General features: G+C 40.5%; 1 protein-coding gene and 1 long non-coding RNA gene across 2 annotated transcripts in view; both read right to left on the reverse strand.

Annotated features, from left to right (window-relative positions):
- grm4 (glutamate receptor, metabotropic 4) overlaps positions 1-2,073 on the reverse strand; it is a 206,522-nt gene that overhangs the window by 159,399 nt on the left and 45,050 nt on the right. The window lies entirely within an intron of this gene.
- Positions 1-2,073, reverse strand: part of LOC116687587 (uncharacterized) — a 16,972-nt gene that overhangs the window by 12,691 nt on the left and 2,208 nt on the right. The window contains exon 2 of the long non-coding RNA XR_004331593.1: positions 32-38. This is a non-coding gene — a long non-coding RNA (uncharacterized LOC116687587). The remainder of the gene's footprint in view (positions 1-31; positions 39-2,073) is intronic.

Raw genomic sequence — 2,073 nt, forward strand, 5'->3', positions numbered from 1 at the left:
AAAAAAATGACAGGGAGGAAATGATTCTCACAGAAAACCTATAATGAACTACTCAAAAACATGATTATAGAGGTATTCAGTGCAAAGGTTGACTTGAATATCAGCATCAAACATAGATTCTATTTCTGTCCTTTGTTGCAGGATCAGATCTCTAATGAGAATGTGACATGGATACAATACCTCGCAAAAGTGTTAACCCCCCCCCGACCCCCACCCCCACCTGCTGCCAAATCACTAATTTCATTACCAATAATCTCTGAGCTACTGAACACCAACGTCAGCTAACGTTTCTTGACACTGTTAACACTACAACTAGACACTTGATAGACTTTTTATTAGTCACAGTAAAAATTTGCAACTTGACACAATGTTCTAACATTCAGCAATTTTAGTTTACGTTTCAATTTGGGTTCTAATCTGTGCCATGAAATAACCAACTTCTTCTCTGGGGACTACCAATGTTAAACTTTTTTGTTTTCTTTTTTATTATTATAATTTTGGGGGGGGCTGAGATGAAGCTGGAGCCCCACTAAAAAAACGTCTAAAATCGCCAATGCTTTGTTGGCAAAGAGAAAAAAAGAGAACGTGTTTGAGTTTTTGCGCTATGTTAACTCACATTTACTAATTTTACCAAACAGGTCTAAAGCTCAAATGTTTGCGGGTGCAGAGGCTCAACTGGGGGAAAATAACCATTAACTAGTTAAAAAGAATTGCAACAAAGCAGATGGTGAGCACTTCTGGAATGAGGGATGTGGTGGAGCCACAAAACAGCTGTTGAATAGATCGGCTCGCTCATTTAAAGAGTCATGAAAGAAACTGCTGATATCTGCGATCCTCCTCGCAGTATGCTGTGGCCAGGTTTCCACCATATGCATATATTTTGACTGAGAGCGACACGGATAGCTTTTACCTTACAAGGTGTCACGTAATTGCAGCTTTACTAAAACAGTTTTTTCTAAGCAAACAAACGCTCAAAGATGAGTCAAGGTGGTAGCAAATGCAACACTTAAAGCAAACAGTGGCAACATTCAGACTTTGAATTTGATTTTAATAAGTATGGCATGATGGTTATTTAATATCTCCTGAGCGCATGCTTACCTTACAAGCAAATTATATCATTTCACATGAGAAGATATTACTCTTCACACAATAATTTAACAATCTAGAGTTGTACAGGCAGCTGTGAGCGTGAAACAAAACAGGGAGAGGGAAAAAAATGGCACCTGCGTACATAAAACTAAGCATCACGGGCACGAGGCATATACGCTATCACACTCTCAAAGTTGATTTCTGCTCGCCCGAAGGAAACTGACTTTTGACAATTGGGGGCGGAAACCCCCATTTCTTTAAACCAATCACAAAAGTCTTGGGCGGCGCTAAATTCCAAGTGCCTCTGAAAAATAGTCCGGGGAAGGAACTTGTTTTGATGGAACATTTGCATCCTGCAAAAGAAAACGCCCCAAAAAATATTAAATGAAGTTAACGGTTGCGTGGCCGGATAGCATCAGTGGGTAGCGCAGGTGTAAATACATCGAGTGGCTAATGCCTCGACGCAGAGGTCCAAGGTTCAAATCCGACCTGTGACCATTTCCTGCATGTCTTCCACCTCTCTTTCCCCTAGCTGTCCTATCAAATAAAGGCGGAAAACCCCAAAAAATAGTTAGCTGTTCACACAAAACAGTAACATGAGCTATAGAAATTTCCTGGACTATATATATTGGTTGTATGCAATTTACTCCTGCCAGTGTATCGCCGTGTGTAGTTCATCCAGAGCAGTCCTCGCATAAACACATTCCTTGTAAACCTTTTCATCGTCATTTATCGGAAATAAAAAACAAGCAGACCTGCCATATTGCACAATTTCATTGATTTTTTTTCAGCTTGTTAGCTAGGAGGTAGTCTATATCCACAACGTTCCACTTCTGGGATTTTTCCGGTGCAGCAAGAAATTCCACCGGATGTCCCTCATTTCGGACATGTTCGTCACTTTCCGCTTTCTTTGTGTTGGCGTTCTAAACTCTGGTAGATTTGGGAGGACTATGGTTAGACCATCTGTCCAATCTGAGTTTTCTG

The sequence above is a fragment of the Etheostoma spectabile genome, chromosome 4, assembly GCF_008692095.1.
Source record: "Etheostoma spectabile isolate EspeVRDwgs_2016 chromosome 4, UIUC_Espe_1.0, whole genome shotgun sequence".
In the NCBI taxonomy this organism is placed as follows: domain Eukaryota; kingdom Metazoa; phylum Chordata; class Actinopteri; order Perciformes; family Percidae; genus Etheostoma; species Etheostoma spectabile.